The sequence below is a fragment of the Lissotriton helveticus genome, chromosome 12 (genome assembly GCF_964261635.1).
Source record: "Lissotriton helveticus chromosome 12, aLisHel1.1, whole genome shotgun sequence".
Taxonomy (NCBI): domain Eukaryota; kingdom Metazoa; phylum Chordata; class Amphibia; order Caudata; family Salamandridae; genus Lissotriton; species Lissotriton helveticus.
In genome coordinates, this window is record NC_136073.1 from 281,970,885 (window position 1) to 281,987,105 (window position 16,221).

Sequence of the window (16,221 nt, forward strand, 5' to 3'; positions counted from 1 at the left end):
ATTATTAAAGAAAGTTTCAAAAGTGCACCCTTGGTTTATGTCCTTGCATTAAGGGCAGCTATATGGCTTTCGTGAATTCACAAGAATTTACAGCAGTAGGGCAAGAAATAGTACTCCTAGAAAATATTTGTTAACTGCATTTTAGAATGAGCAAATATGCATGTGTAGATTTGCTCATGCGAAAACCTGAGTGTTTGCAAGTTTATTTTCCCTCCAATCACTTTTTTCCCAACTCTGGAAGGGAGTTTACGTCTGCCATTGTCAGGCGTAAATTTCCAACATTTCTCAGTATAGGAAAATATTAGAGAAGAGTTGTTGAAAACCCTTAAAACATGCAAGTTAGTAGGTTTGCACAAACTCAAAAGGACATTCCAACCCTGGAACTATTGTTTACCACTTCCTTTAGTCCCAGTATGTTGATCTGCGGAAACGTAGAAACAAAGGGATTACTAGTATTCAAACACTACTATGGTATGAGCTGTAGCATAATCATAGAGGCTATATAAGAGCTCTTTTATAATGAGATTGCTGCCATAATTTGTCGCTGCACAACATGGCACCAAAGGGACAAGTGGATTTTGTTACAGTACAAGTAGATTTATGAAGCAACCTGCCCCATGGACAAGTAGATATTTTAATAAATTCCACACCCCTGCACCCCTCCCCCCCCAATTACATGGGAGGGGTTAACCCCATTTAAGTCAGTAACTACACTAATGAAAATACATTAAAAAAATTGAAATATAAATGTATTAAAATATTGTATATTAAAATGTTTAAAAGAAAATATTTTGCCTTAGAAGGGATACTATAATCTAATCTTCTTCTACTTTATCACAGCTTTATGAGACTGATTCAGAGATGTATTGGCTGGGATCGATTCTACCATGCATGCCTTTGTCATACTGCCATGTTATGTACTGTGGATAATGGCTCAGCTTGGTTGTTCTTCTTACAGGGGACTTCAGTTTGTGTGATCTTTGCCATTTGTTCTATAATCAATAAACAGAATATGAAAACATCTATATAATCAGTGATGCATAGCTAAGCATAAAAGTAGGGTATTTCAAAGATATATAGCACGGGGACTGAGTGGGTTACCAACAGTTAAAAAAATATATTAAAACACAGAGGATGTGGGAGAATTGTCCTTCCATTATAAAACAAGCATTTGCAATGCAATAGGTCTTGCATTCACGCAAGTTTGAGCTATTGTAAATGACAATGCCTTTTATTTATGTTTTGGGTTTTGAAACATAAATAAAAAGGTATGGTCATTTACAATACTAATAGCTTAAACTCTTGCAAATGCAAGACAGATTGCAATGCAATAAAGGGTCTTATCTACCGGTTGTTAGATAGTAAATATCAGAGGAAGAAATCAGCCTGCGACGTCTTCAAAGTAGTGATAAATAGTGCAGTGAAGATGTGTAAGTGTTGTAAATTACACAGACACAAAGTGTGACGTCAGAGTTACATATGATCCGAGCTATAAACACTAACAAAGCACTCCAACATCTTTTGCACTGTGATTACACTGTCGCAGCTCAGGAGGAAGAACAGGAGGAGGGGCTATTTCCTGCCCTCTCTGTGATTTAAGTGTGCAGTGTGGCATTGCGTAATGTCATTGCTATCTTTGGCCCAAAAAAAAAACCACTAGCTGTAGTAGGGCCCTGGCTTCACCTCCTGGTGTAGGGCGGGCTGTGCTTTATGGCAGGCATGGAAGGAGGGAGGGATGGTCTCAGCTGCAGCTCCGGCCTCGTACAATGCCCCTGCTATTACTAGTAAGCAACACGGGTCGAGGTGGTGGTATTGGTATTGGTGGTATTGGTGGTTGTGTTGGTATTGGTGGTGGTACTGGTATTGGTGGTGGTATTGATGGTGGTGGTAATGTTGGTGGGTGGTGGTAATGTTGGTGGTTGTATTGGTGATGGTTTTGCTGGTGGTGGAATTGGTGGTGGTAGTTGGATTGGTGGGGTTGGTGGTGGTATTGGTGGTGTTATTAGTGGTGGTGGTACTGGTGGTGGCCGTCAACTTCTGAGGACCCCCAAGGTGATCTAAATCACTTCTGAAAATGAAAATGTCTGCGTTCTGAGTGTGTGGGTGGGTGGGTTGAAAGTGTGTGGTGTGGCATTAAAAATAAAAACCTGAAACACGAACAAGGGCAAAAGTCTACATGCAACTGAAGCGGGGGCTCCTTTGCTCGGAGACGGGCTGTGCCATGTGAAGGGGGAACCCACCGGCTCCCAGAACAGCTCTCATTTCAGGGAGGTTTTTGTTTCCACACCTCAGATTCTGGCCTAAAGCTCGGTGTTAAGCTTTGCTCGGCCATTTGGGAAGATGTGCCCAAAGATGATGCTCTGTCCTCTCTGCACACCCTTCCTACCCTTGAAATGATGTAGCGCCCCACAAGTGACACCATGTCGCCGTGTTCCGGCTTCCCCGGGACTTTGAGGAGCGGAGAGAAGGAGCACCTCGCTTAGAGCATCCTGCCCTCACGTTCCTTTCCTTTCTGCACTAAAGACATTTAAACAAATATTTGCAATGCCACAGGTCTCGCATTTAAATGCAAGACCTATGGCGTTGCATACAAACGGCCGCCATTGTCCCTGCTTCGAAAGTGAATGGGGGCATGGCGCCCTGAATGTAAGCGAAGCACGTCGTCGTGCCTAATGTAGCAGATGCTGAATAAAGAAAAAAAGTACACATACTGTATAACAACCAAGTGAAGGGGCAAGTAGCTATGGGAGGATACAAATGACGACATGGCCATACTAAGGAGGCACTAACAAGCCTGTTAAGGAATCAAACTCCAGCATTTACGAAGGAGAAAGACACAAGCTAATGAAAAATATGGGCAGGAATTCTCCTCCGTGCTCTACCTACAACAGATTGCCAGAGCAGTGCTCGCGCAATGGCTCCGGCTCGCCCTAAAAAGACTAAAGCTGTCAGACATGTTTGGTATTAACTTATTATCACAGTTAAAAGAATAGCCGTCTATTTACAGTGCTTTATCTATAGTACTTTATTTGCAGTAGTTCTGTACGCCACTCAAATTCTCGGGAACAGCAAACAAGTAAGACATTTGGGAACCTAACCTAAATCTTCATCAGATAAAAAAAAGACATACAATGGCTCCAACAAGGACGTGATAAGGATATTTTTGGGAGCAGGCATTAAATAGAAGTAACAACAGTAAACAATAACTCCGACAAGTCGCAGGCCACCCTTTGAGACACCCTAAGGGTGGTCCTTTGGTATACATTGATCTCTGAGGCAGCACGCCGCAAGAAGGCTAAGGATGGGTAGACATTCTGGTGTCAAAACATATTGCACAATGGAGGTATATCAGGGGGCCAGGAATTTTGAACCAATGAATTGTTGTACTTGCTCAGAAGATGGGTAAATGTTTTAGATCATGCATATGCTTATGTAGAGAAAGATAAGTGTAACTTTTCTTTCCGCGCAGACAGTCCCAGATTCAGAGAGCTACCTCGGTCACTTTTTGACCAACTTTTTGTCAGCTTGTTTCGAGGCACTTTCTTTCTTGTTTTAAGTGTGCTAGAGACATGTCCCCTCCAAAACCTATGGATTTTCTACCTTGCAGGTAACATAAGACAAAATTATATGACTAATCCCCATTTGGCCTGTCTTTGTTTCTTGGGGTCGGGCGCGACGACAAGATTTCCTCCAGACTGTTTGTCAGTGTACCCAAAGGCGATTCTGCAGCGCAAAATTAAGCGCTTTGTGGCTTGCAATGGAAGACCCCACATCATTGCTGATCGGGGTCGAATATAAAAAAAGTGAGGAGTCTCTCTGAAACCCTTCTGTAAGACAGGATTCATACTTTTGATCTGGTGAGCTGGAAATCTGTATAGGGTGCCACTCCAGTTCACCAGGGGTCAAGTAGCATTACAGAGACAGAAAATAACTCCTCAGAGCAACCCTTCCACTATTTTTCAAAATTGCGGTTATAATAGAGGAAGAGGAGAAATATATAGAAGTGAAATAAATAATAATGGTTTGTAATCCTTTTATGTTTACAGCAAACAATGTTTATGAGCTGAATATGAAAAAGAAATAATGTTTATCACTCCTGTTTTAGACACATTTTCATAGTTCATTTTATTTGTTTCTGAAATCGCTTCTGGGACATTTGCAGATTGTTGAACATTTGAGAAGAGCATATCGACAGGGACATCTTTTGTAGCACAGGTTTGCAAGTATGTGTAAGTACTGTAAGTAGAAGCTTTAGAAATGCATTGCAGGGCACATGTCTACTCAGACTTAAGCAATCTCTTACTTAAATCTCTGCGTACCAAGCTCTCTACAATGAGCAACATTCAATTGGAGAATACTTTCCTGTTGATCTTTTACTCCCGGGTTAAGGACATTTATGGTATGGATCCCTAACTTCTATGGATCCTTCCACAATGTTGGAAAAATGCAAATATTGACTTGTTTAAAAGTCAGAGGACATGTGGCTTGACTCAATATGTACTTAAAGAGTTGGAAGAAATGAGAGAGGAGATGCCCTCAGAAATTCTTATACAATTCAGTTCTGAACCCACAAGCACTGGGTGTCCTGCCTTAATTTTGTAACAATGTCTCTATTTCAAGCACCTCTACAGGTGACCCTGACAGTCACCTGTTCTAGGTTTACAGAGGGAACTGGATTATTATTTAATAAAGAAAAAACCACCAAGAAAACCACTTACACTACCACGAGCTTGACTCCGGGAATAACGTTCATGAGAAAATTTGTGAAACCAAGAAGCAACATTTCCTTGAACAATTACCATACATTTGCTGATAAGATTGCCTATGCATCCAATTTCTCCATGTACTTTTTTTACTCCATGCTTGCCATGCCATGAGTTTACCAATGTTCCATCCCTCCTTGTATAATCATTAACAGTATAGAGTAGCATGCAGAACTTACTCCTTCTCATACAACATTTTGATTTGTAGGCACATTCGATTTGTTTCATGTTGTGAATTTGCAGCCTCTAATCCCACTAACAGCACCTCTATAGTCTATCTCTACTTGTAAAATGGGAAGGCACTCTAGGACTGCTGAACCTCCATGTAATAGAAGGATCCTGCAATAATCACCCCTCCACTTTAGCCAACATTACCAGTGGACAGCAATTGGAATCCATTGCCAGAATAAAATGTACTTTGCTTACTTTTATCTCTTCAAAAATTAAGACGAAATCTGGGGAGGTTTGTGTTGCATAACATACACTCCAATATGCAGACTGGAGCGTCAGAGGATGTTTATCTTGTCCGAGGTCTTGCAATCAAAAACCTCATATCAACTCATTTAAGTAAGTCATGAAAAGATTAAGATGTTTTGTCCAATTGCAAGTATCTTAACAAATCTAACTCAGATGATGGTATACTGGAATCTCCCATAAACATGATGGGGATATATGGCCAAGATAGATTATAATGGCAGCATTGCTTCTGGAATGTCAACCACAGGGCCATTTTATGAAGCTAGAGGGATGACACCCAATGTAATATGAATAAGAGAGAATATCCAAGCCCCAGATCTGCCTCATAGTTTTACATTGGTCATTGTGGTGTCGTAATTTGGCAGTACCTGAGTTAGCTCAGCTACACAAGCTTACTGTTAACTTGACCAAATGTTCGGGGGCCATTTTGTATTTGGTGACTCCCATTTTGTATGAACATGCGGCCTCGTGGTCAGCGTGCCCTTTCGTCCTTCCTCCATGCCAATGAGCCTTTACCCTGCCCAGCAACAGGCTATTTTTAGCAATGGTCAGTCTTGCGCATGCGTACATCTGATCTCTGGATAACGAGTGGTCACTCCATGGGAATGTTCCCCAAACTGACCAGTGGTATTAAGCCCCTCCCACATGCTGGCTATGTTCCAAAAATGTCCTTATATGTACCTAAAACTGTTCAAATGTATACCGCCTACCTTTTTATTGCTGTCAAACTGTATAAAAGAGGTCGCGCACTGATGTTCGGTGTGATACTTCTTGCATTACCGAAGGGTGCTGTAGGAATGTACCACCACCCCATGGGGTCCTAATAAACTTGTCTTTTGCATTTCCAGTTTCCGTGCCAATTTCCATTATATGGTGTTCGAGAGTTTTTGCAGAGTATGTAGGCCTGACAGAACCCGATACCTCAATTGGCGACCACGAAGGGACTCATCGGCGACTCGGATGCCCGAAGGAGACGTCACGACGAAGGATTGGAAACTCGCTATGGACGCGTACGCTGCCACTGAGTGACCCGAGTCTTGGCACCCACGGTGTTTTTTCCTTTCCTTCTGATCTGACCTTCCAGGTGGCGCCGGTCTTCGACTGAGATCCTGATCGTTTGGCTTGTCATGTAGTGCCAGTTTGGCTGATTCGGTTACGGAACTTGGCAGTTGGAATCTGGACACTTTTAAAAATATTTGGTAAGCTTATGTTTGGTAAGGTAGTCTATTGACACTTACTGTGGCTTTTTGAATTTGAATTTGAATTTGTATGAGTTAGCTAACGTTTGGACCTATGATTTGAATTATATGTGGAGTGCACCTCACACAGGCAGGCATGTAGGGATATTTCTCCGATTTTGGATTTGATTGAACGGCACACCGTGCGTAAAGTACATTTAAGTGCCATTTGTGGTAATATCGCGTTTTCGTGATATTTTGAACATGCCTGTTCTCAGCACACTCCGAGGAATGTGCTGCTTTGGAAATGGTACCAATTATCGATTAAATGAATCTCAGCCGGCTCCCCCAGAGGGAACTCCTAATCGCGAAATGTACATTAAATTTGGCCTTCCTCCCATAATGTATAGCACATTTTGACACAGATATACCAAAACTGATCGTGAATTGCAATGGCCACTACATGGGTCATTTGACCTTCGAAAAGTTCAGTATGCGGAACAATGTTTGTTTCAGCGCAGGTCTAGACAGGATATGTTCAATTGTGTGCGTATGTGGGAGAAAGCGGTGCGTGAACGAATGAAGCGTGAAGAAGCCTTGGCGGTCAAAGAGCAGCGAAAGGCTGCTCGGGATAAAGCTTTACAGCTGCAGGAGAAGGAATTGCAGGAACTGAAAGAGAAAGAGTCGAGAACGTAATTTACAAGTTAATGGTCAGTTCCCTATTCGACGTCTTCTTTATCCTGTCCTTACTAATGAATTAGATGATTTTTCATTGTTAGATCGTTGCCCGCCTCCGTATGTTCAGCCTACGGCTCCGGATGAGGAATCGGACGAGGATAATCAGGATAAACAGCGTACCAGGTTACCTACCGAGCGTATGACGGAATTGCATTCGGTTGCCCGTAAACTTAATGTCAGTGCTATAACTGTTTCAGGGGTTGATGATCTTATGAGTAAGTGGTCTGATAAGGAACGAATATATTTTTTAGATCATTTTGCAGGTGAAGTCGTTGAGCGGTTTAGGAAGCAATCTCCTGAGTTGGAACCTAAAGATATATCAGTTGGCCGTGAGAATTTTCGTAAAGGTATTTTTGTTCTTTCAGAGGTGGATGAATTTTTTCGGCGGTTGATTCTGCTACGGGATGAGGCGACACGATTGCGAGCGGCGAAAAAGGCATCGGATCCATCAGCGTCTGGATCGACGGAAAATTCCAGAGAGTGCCCTATCTATGGATCAGATAAGAGTGTTGCGGTTAATGTTATGCCTATGCGGGAAGCTGCGCCTTTGTATGTCCCTCCTAAAGGGGATGGTACGGATGATGACAAGATGTCTAAAGATGCAAAGGGCTATTTTATATATAATTGGGTTTATACGCCATGGAATAGAGCAGATGTTATGACACTTAAGAATGCTTTGCCTGACCCCCGTAAAGATCCAGCAGCTTTCTATGAAGGTGTGGAGGGCGCTATTTCTTCGTGCATTATGACGTTAGTCGATATTGACCTTTTCTTTGGATTGATATTGCCTCCTATGTGGAGGGCGATTCGTAAGTTTGATGATCGAGCGATTTTAGGTGCAGAGTGGAAGGACATAGCTAGAGCTGATTTAGATAGGGAACCTGCATGCAAACCGTGTCAATTGATTTTAGATTTGCCGACAGCTATATTAAATAAATTAAAAACGCTTGTCCCCCCTAAGAAAATTGATTGGACAGTATTGGCGTCTTATAAACAGAAGTCGGACGAATCGGTCTCTGATTTCTTTTCCCGTTTTGAGGAAGCATTCCATGATTACAGTGGTCAATTATTAACAGAGGACACGGGCAGGCACTTGTTCGTAGACAAGTATGTGGCTAATCTCCTACCGGAGATTGCAAAACGGTTAAAAGCTAGTGAAAGTTCATGGACCACTGCAACGCCCGCTTCTTTATTAACTATGGCTCAGTATTATGAACGACAGGAATTGGAGGCTAAAGAAAGTAGTGATAAGAAAGTGAAGGACTTAAAGACGAAGGTGATGTTGGCTCAGGTTTATGCTACGCAATCGAGAGGGAATGATAGGGGTAGACTAGGATTGTATGTTGCGTCTCCCCCTCGTTCTGACATTTCTGAGGACCAGTGTGCATATTGTAAGCAGTTTGGACATTGGGTTGCAGATTGTCCGGTACTTCGTGAACAGCGTAGTCAGAGGGGTCGAGGAAGTGGAAGGTCACGGAATAGTTATTTAGGACCGAGAGGTGGAGCGAATGATCGTGGTAGGTTTGAAGAGAGGGGTCGTGGTCAGGTTGAACATAATACTTTTGATCAACGAAATCAATATCAGATAGCTGAAGGAGAGAATACTGAGTCTCAGGATAATAGATATGCATAGGATTGCGTAGGATGGGGTGTGGAATCGGTTGAAGTACCAGTCGATCAAAGGGGTCCATATTGATCAGCACATGTTTTGGGTTCTACTGATCAGTTTCTGGTTGACACAGGAGCTACTCGTAGCGCTCTGTCCAAACACTTGGTTCCAAGGGCTCCCCTGTCTGGCGAAACAATTACTGCAATAGGGTTCGATGGAACACCTTCCCTAAGCCCATTGTCTCAACCCCTTACATTTCACGTTGATAAATTCATTGCCCCATGTCCGTTTTTATTATCTCCAAATACACCAGATAATATTATGGGACTTGATATGCTAAATCATTTTCGTGCAACAATACGCTGTGCCCCTGAAGGGGTGTGGGTTATTTTGAATGAGAACTACCCAGAAATTGAGAGATTGTGTCTCATGCAGGAGGTCGATGCGTTAGCTTCCCTTCCTAGCACTTTATGGGCTACTTCCGATACTGATGTGGGTCAAATGATTATTCCTCCTGTACGCATTACTGTAAAGGAGGGAGCGACTTTGCCTCGTGTTCCTCAGTACAAGATCTCCAGAGAAGGCGAAATAGCTTTAACACACATTGTGAATGATTTGATAGTGGCAGGGGTGGTAGAGGAAGTTCCCTACAATGTTTGCAACAGTCCAATTCTTCCGATCCTAAAGAAAGATACAGATACTAAGATCTATCGTTTCATTATTGATTTAAGGGAAATCAATAAGATAGTTGTACCCCAGTATCCCGTAGTGTCTGACATTACCACCTTACTTACTTTGGTCCCACCCACATCTACTACATTTACGGTGATCGATTTGAAAAATGCTTTCTTTTCGATCCCCATTCATCCGGACAGTCGATACTTGTTCGGTTTTACACTGAATAATAAATCTTATAGATTTTGTCGAGTTCCTCAATGTTATACAGAAAGTCCTAGCATTTACAGCCAGGCTTTGAAAAGACAGCTTGATTCTTTTGATTTGCAGTCTGGGGTGGCTCTTATCCAATATGTCGATGACATTTTGCTCGCGGCAGGCACACAGGAGCAATGCGAGGAGAGTACACTCTCCTTACTTTCTTTTCTTGCTAAACACAATCACAAGGTTTCACGAAAAAAGTTACAATATTGTAGACCAAAGGTGACCTACCTCGGTCATCTTTTGTCTAAGGAGGGACGTGCATTGACATCAGATCGAATTCAAGCAATTTTAGATACACCAGTCCCTTGGACTCAGAAGGATGTTCGCGCTTTTATAGGTCTGACGTCCTTTTGTAGGCAATGGATACTAGGATTTTTATACATTGTAAAACCTTTGTTAGCATTGCTGTCCAAAACTGCACCAATTCCCCTTGAATGGACGGATGAATGTCAGAATGCTTTTGAGCAATTGAGACAAGCTCTTTGTTCTGCACCAGTGTTAGGTACACCAGATTATACAAAGCTCTTTACACTGTATGTACATGAGAAGGATGGGTGTGCATTGTCAGTTTTAGTACAGTTACACGGAGACAAACAGAGGCCTTGCGCATACTTTTCAGCGGTACTCGATCCTGTGGCTCGAGGACTGCCTGGATGCTTTCGAGCAGTTGCAGCAACAGCAGTAGCTATACGGCAGAGTGAGGGAATAGTCTTGTCGCACAAATTGTTGGTGTTAGTTCCCCATGCGGTAGATGCGCTATTGAACCAAACGAAAACGCAGCATCTAACCAGTGCCCGTTTAACAGGATACGAGTTAACACTGTTGGCGCCACACATTACATTGAAGAGGTGCGCCACTCTGAACCCTGCTACTTTATTGCCATATCCTGTTACTGAGACCCAGGAGGAAGAACAACATGACTGTGTTTTTCTGACTGACGAACAAACAAAGGGTCGTGTTGATTTACAGGACCCGCCACTTCCAAATGTAGACGGGGAACTGTGGGTTGATGGATCGTGTGTGAGATTGCCAGATGGTACGGCTTCCGCAGCCTATGCGATCACGACATGTAAAACAGTGGTAGAAACAGCACGAATACCGCAAAAATTGGCCCAAGCAGCTGAACTGATAGCCTTAACGAAAGCATGTGAGTTAAGTGCTGGTCTAAGTGTAAATATCTATACAGATAGCCGTTACGCTTTTGGGGTAGTGCATGATTTTGGCCTACTCTGGAAGGAACGAGGGTTTATGACCTCACACGGAACACAAATCATGCATGGAGAGTTGGTATGTGACCTTCTGAATGCACTATTATGTCCAAAGAAGGTTGCGATAATCAAATGGAATGCACATAAGAAAGTGACAGACAAAATAGGGCAAGGAAATGCTTTTGCAGACCGCATAGCGAGAGAGACTGCCATGTTGCAAAATGACTCTCCTATGTATGTGGTGAGATCACAAGCTGAGCGATGGCATGATGTTAGAGAAGAAATTGTAGACATACAGAAGTCAGCATCTGAAGCAGAACTCGCAAACTGGGCAACAGAAGGGGTACTGGATGAAGCAAAGACATGGAGAAATGGAAATTGCCTGCTGCTTACTTACAAACAATGGTTCAAATGACACATGGGCTGGCACATGTTGGAGCTCTTGCAATTACTAAATTACTTACACGAGTTTGGGAGCATCCTGAGATTGCCAGCACGGCTAGGAGAATAGTGCAGACCTGTCTGATATGCCTACAGTACAATCCTGCCAAAGGGACCTATACTCCTAAAGGAGGGTTCGTTCCACCTACTGCACCGTTCGAAGTACTGCAAATGGATTACATCCAGCTTGAGCGCTGTAATAACCTCAAATATGTCCTAGTGGTGGTGTGTGCCTTCAGTAAATGGATTGAGGCCTACCCTACGAAGGATAATACAGCATTGAAAACGGCTAAGGTGTTACTCAAAGAGTACTTCCCGCGTTATGGTGTCTGTAAATTTTTATGGAATGAGAATGGTCCTCATTTCGTTGGGAAGGTAGTGGAGCATGTCCTGAAAGGATTGGGAATTAAGCAAAAAATGTCATGCTGTATTCCATCCGCAGTCAGCAGGACTGGTAGAGAGGTACAATGCGACTCTGAAGCTGAAGTTAGCGAAGATCGTGGCATCCACGTCTTTGAAATGGCCGGACGCTTTGCCTTTGGCATTGCTGTCTATTAGATCAGTGCCACATTCCCGATCTGGCCTCACACCCTATGAAGTGGTGTTTGGAAGGCCCATGAATATTTGGGGAGTTCCAAAGCCTCGTTTGATACATGATGTGCCTTGTATAATGATGAACGATTATTTGGCACGATTAACAAATGATTTACTTTCTATTCATCAACAGGTTCGAGAAGCGCTCCCCGACAATTCCATTGGAGTGGCTCACAATCTTCGTCCTGGCGATCATGTCATGATCCGAGTGTTTGAGAGATCCAGCAGTTTGGAGCCAAGGTGGCGTGGTCCCGAACAGGTACTGCTGGCAACGCGAACGGCTGTGCGCGTTACGAATAAGAAGCGGTGGATACATTCAACGCACTGCTGACGTGTCTCTCCGGATCTGGTGAACCCTACTGTGTTGTCTGACTACCGAGACATCTTGGACGCGGAGAGGAGCCCAGCTGTTACGTCTCATGAGTCGGAGGGAGCCTTCCCGGACCACACTGTTTCTGGTGGAGTGAAGTACAATCTGCGGCCAAGGAAATAATATTTTTTGTATTTTTCGTGACTGGTTAGTAACCGTTCCGAGGTTTGTGAAAACGGACGCCGGGAATATCAAGGGGGGGCGGGGGGGATCAGTTCTGCTCAGTGTAGCGACACCCGTCTTGAATCTCGGAGAAGAAACCAGCAGCAGCCTCGGTTCTTAGCACTATATTTTTATTTTTTAGTTTGGTTTTTTGAGACTTTGTTCTTTGTACTATGGCGCCTATGACATTGAGAAATAAGAGAATTTTGGGTGCAGTTCTTTTTGTTACGACAATAGTGGTAATTGCAGTAATAGCTTGGACTATGGAAAGACTGTTTCCTGCACGGGAATATTTACTGCCTACCACTCCAATTCCATCCGAACATTTCCATTTTACTTTGCCCGATCATGAAGAAAGACATAGACAGACTTACTTGAATAACAGTTTCATTCACATTTTACACCATACACATAATATGACAAATACCTCCAACTGTTGGGTATGTGGGATGTTGCCTGGACATCAGAAGAAAGGAGGAACTCCGCTTATTCCTCTTCCTTTTTCTCACAATGGTTCGTGTAATGCTTGGTACACTCTTCTCTTTACCTTAAGATGGCCAACAAAAGGTGGACTACTTTTCCGATTGAACAAGGTCTGTTACAACGATCGAGATGGCTATCCAGAAGGAACTAAATTCGAGTGGGAAGAATATCGACCGGACAATGTATCTACACCTCGTATCTTCACTAATCAGAGACTTACAAATATGTCTAGTTTACATGTGATTACAGGTATTGATACAAAAGCAGATCTTTGCATTAGAAATAAAGGAACAATTCCGATAGGGAGGAGTAAATGCAATACTACTCTCACATTTGATACACCCAATGGTATTCCTTTTGTGGCCTCACGAAACACTTATTTTATTTGCGGTAATAAAGGTTATCATCGTCTTCCTCTTGGATGGTTAGGCACATGTTATATATCTTTTGTATTACCCCCTGTGTTTATTGCCCCGCCTATGTACCATAATGATTTTGTATTGTATCACGATTTCTTATTGAATAGAGTTAAGAGAACATTGGACATTGATGACGTTGACCAAACTGATACCTCATTACAACAATATGTGGATTTTAATTTAGGCCTGTTCTCTTTTGTTGGTGCTGCTTTAAACAGCAGGAAAATAAGGCGGCTAACACGTGTTGTGGAAGCAGTTGCTAATGAAACTGCCTCTGCTTTAGGGAATATAACTGAAGAACTCCAGATTACGAGAATAGTTACGCTTCAGAACCGAATGGTTCTGGACGTAGTGTTAGCTGATCGTGTGGGTGCATGCCGCATCATCGGAAGTAGTTGTTGTGTTTATGTCCCTGATAATTCGCCATCTGTGTATGATGCCATTTCTAAGTTGCACAAAATAGCTGCTGAAATTCACCCTGACAATGGTACTTGGACCTTTTCTGGTTGGTTTTGGACTCTGCTCAGTACATGGGGTTGGAAACTGCTAACGGTTCTATGCGTGATTATTGGGATATTTTTCTTCTGTTGTTTATGTATTCAATGTGGTCCTACTTTATGCTCCGTATGTATTGCAGCCTGCATCCCATCCAAACGAGCTATTGCTAAAAATGTACAAATGAGTAATGCCGAAGTAATGAAAATTATGATGATTGATATTGACGATGAACATCCGGATTACTTCCATTATGAGGTAGCTTCAGCTAAACGCTAAAAGGGCCTTCTGTCGTAATTTGGCAGTACCTGAGTTAGCGTTTTACTGTTAACTTGACCAAATGTTCGGGGGCCATTTTGTATTTGGTGACTTCCATTTTGTATGAACATGCGGCCTCGTGGTCAGCGTGCCCTTTCGTCCTTCCTCCATGCCAATGAACATTTACCCTGCCCAGCAACAGGCTATTTTTAGCAATGGTCAGTCTTGCGCATGCGTACATCTGATCTCTGGATAACGAGTGGTCACTCCTTGGGAATGTTCCCCAAACTGACCAGTGGTATTAAGCCCCTCCCACATGCTGGCTATGTTCCAAAAATGTCCTTATATGTATCTAAAACTGTTCAAATGTATACCGCCTACCTTTTTATTGCTGTCAAACTGTATAAAAGAGGTCGCGCACCGATGTTCGGTGTGATACTTCTTGCATTACCGAAGGGTGCTGTAGGAATGTACTACCACCCCATGGGGTCCTAATAAACTTGTCTTTTGCATTTCCAGTTTCCGTGCCAATTTCCATTATATGGTCTTCGAGAGTTTTTGCAGAGTATGTAGGCCTGACAGAACCCGATACCTCAGTGGAAGCCCCTGAAATAGGAAAGCTGTGCCATAAAAGGAAACAAAGTAAAACAGTATCTTGTACCTAGCTGTAACTCGAATCCCCCTTGAGTACTGTCTTTGTCCATGAGATATGTGGGCATTTTCTAGTATCGTAATTATATGCTTCATTGTATGTCTGAAGTATCTGAGCAGGTCGTTGCATTTCTCAGGATTGGTCAGGACATTAACATTGTTTTAGAACTGTCAATTCAGCCACACATTCCCTTTGTTCATGGTTTAATTGACTAATATCAATATTCTTTTGTGCAAGCTTCCCGTCTTCACGTCTTCCCCTCTCTTTTTCTATTCCACACTCACCTTATCTACAATTGATGCAACTGTAATACACCAGCTCCGCTTCTTGGCTCTTTTTCTTCAGTTTCATTTGTATTTCTTAGTGGTCTCTGAAAAGTCATAACAATTTTTTTTTAAAACTTCATAAAATGTTATATGTTTTTACTTGCAAATATTATTATAAATTACTGGAAAGATTCAGCATGGACCTGTTCCAATAATCAAATGTATCCTTCAGAGGAAGGCTTTTTAATTGTTTTAAATAAAAATGATGCCAAAGAAGCTTTAATAATGATAGCATTAATTAACTGAGCCAGAATATGGACATGCCTTTACTGTCACTGCCTTATCAAGAAAGATGTAATACTGTTTGCTGGAGTTACATAATGTCAGTGCCAAATAAAGCATTATTGAAATTCAGTCTTGCATCCTGAACCCGAACCCATAATTAGCTGCTAGTGCGCCTTTGGGTCATGGTGCAGAGGGGGATTGAGAGGCTAGCAATGCACACTTCCCAAGAGATGTTCATGGCAGGCACTCACATTGGGTTTTGGTGGCAGTGCTCTTCTTGCGGCTCCCTGGGCAGCATTTTGAGATGGGCTACCCAGGGGCCTAGATCTGTGGCCATTTCCTCTTCCTCTTGTGCAGCTACATGCCATATCATTGTTGAGTGTGTAATCTCTCTTCACTGCTAAGCCTGTGCTAGAGATGCTATGCTGGGACGCTGATCTGATCTCCTGGAATCGGCTCAAGGGCCAGGGATAGGTCACCAGTGACGGCTATTGGTTGTGGGTTCTCCAGTCTGCAAGGTGATGACCTGCCTATATATTACGGAAGATCCCAATCCAATATTGTGGTAGCTTCCTGATGAGTTCCTTTGATACAATTTCTCCAAGTCGATACACAATCCACATTTTCCCCCTTATAAATGGAATTCATCTTTGTGATCCCTGCATCACAACATGGTTAAACTGCAGTTTATTTCAGCTGGTTTGGCACCCCAGTGTCTTGCTATTTTTATTGTTTATATTTTTCCAGGCCAGACTACGCTCTCGTCCTGGATTCTCATTTACAGTTTGGCTTATATTCTCATATATAGCCTCTATACAGCTCCGTTAGGACTGTTCAATACCTGGTCATTCTTCGCCTACTAATCTACAATCTGGAATCTCCAC

The 16,221-nt window shown here is 42.7% G+C and overlaps 1 protein-coding gene across 3 annotated transcripts in view; it reads right to left on the minus strand.

The window, feature by feature from the left end:
- The window catches only part of ANKRD27 (ankyrin repeat domain 27), a 582,242-nt gene that overhangs the window by 547,237 nt on the left and 18,784 nt on the right, over positions 1-16,221 (minus strand). For 2 of the 3 annotated variants that reach the window (XM_078670365.1, XM_078670368.1), the window contains exon 2: positions 15,071-15,156. The exons of the other annotated variant lie outside the window; for it this stretch is intronic. The gene's annotated coding sequence lies outside the window, so the exon portion shown is untranslated. The remainder of the gene's footprint in view (positions 1-15,070; positions 15,157-16,221) is intronic. 3 annotated transcript variants of the gene reach the window in all.